General features: G+C 28.9%; 1 long non-coding RNA gene across 2 annotated transcripts; it reads right to left on the bottom strand.

Moving 5' to 3' along the window:
- Positions 1–332: 332 nt before the first annotated feature.
- Positions 333–1,033, bottom strand: LOC106751287. Of its 2 annotated transcripts, none has more exons than XR_001375037.1 (2): positions 1,022–1,033; positions 333–512 (listed from the first exon to the last, which is right to left on the bottom strand). It is a non-coding gene; the product is annotated as an uncharacterized LOC106751287 (long non-coding RNA). The 2 variants fall into 2 exon arrangements; XR_001375036.1 differs by lacking the exon at positions 1,022–1,033 and adding an exon at positions 703–725.
- Between the last annotated feature and the right edge of the window lie 223 nt (positions 1,034–1,256).

Genomic DNA, 1,256 nt, shown 5'->3' on the forward strand with positions numbered 1-1,256 from the left:
TCTTTGACGTTTTCTCTTTCAAGAGACAGTATAAACTACTATACAGTGTATGTACTTGAGAACCGTTGGAAATATCATAAGAATAATGTTAAATCAAAATCACCTTTAGTGAGATTACAGTGTGTAGTAAACATTTCACAGAAATATTCTCCTGTATTTATATCAAGTACATACTATTTGTATAATTTCAGCTATACTGCAAATGAACTGTCGTTATATGAGTGTTAAATCAAATTAAACATCAGGTAGTAAAAAGTAACTATTTGTTGAAAGATATTAATTTCTTACCAATTTATTTGTTTCTCAACGCTCCTACATAAAATGTAAATCAGTTCAATTTGTAATACTATATTTAATAATACTTTCATTGTTGGTAAAAAGTTAAGTATGTTCTAAACAAAGATGATATTCCAAATATGTTTTCAACTTATTTTATTCTTGACGTTTTGTCTTTCAAAACACATATGTTGCTCAACAGCTTTCTCAAGAACTGTCGTGTCATGTGGTGGAACCTGTAATGAAACAAAAATGATAAATTATTATAAACATCTCGAACATTAACACTACTGCAAGTTTTGTCAATTCTCTATGATTTTGGAATAAAGTTATAGCTTGTCCTTGTGCAACACCAATCTGTGATGTGAGCTTCTCTATCCTAACATTTGAAGGTAAACCAGAGGGATCACTTTCAATATTCTCTACCTTAGTCTCTGCTATTTTAGTCAGTCGTATCGATGACAATGTTATGAGTAAATAAAACAATGTTAACAAGTGGTAAAAAGTAAGAGAAGNAAAAACAATGTTAACAAGTGGTAAAAAGTAACAGAAGTAGGTAATAAAAGTAAATTGTTTCAAGATATTAACTTCTTTCCAATTTATTTTACATTTGACGTATCTTCATAAAATATAATTCAGCTGAATTTATAATACCATATATCACATCGATTTTCATTGTTACAAAGAAGTTTAACATGTTCTAAAAAAGATGATATTTCATTCAAATGTGCTTGCAATTTATTACCTTCCGGACGTTNCGACGTTTTCCCTTACAAAAGATAAACACATGTATCGCTCCATAGTCTTCTTAAGGTCAAGAACTGTCGTATCATGTGGTGAAAGCTATGGTGAAACAAAAATTATATTATTAAAACAATTGATCAATTCAAATAAACCAAGACATATTTCATAAAATGATAAATTATTATAGAGATCATTACCACTACTGCAAGTTTTGGCAATTCTCCATGATTTAAGAA

Source organism: Dinoponera quadriceps, unplaced genomic scaffold, assembly GCF_001313825.1.
Source record: "Dinoponera quadriceps isolate SergipeBrazil2010 unplaced genomic scaffold, ASM131382v1 scaffold10735, whole genome shotgun sequence".
NCBI classification, from domain to species: Eukaryota; Metazoa; Arthropoda; class Insecta; order Hymenoptera; family Formicidae; genus Dinoponera; species Dinoponera quadriceps.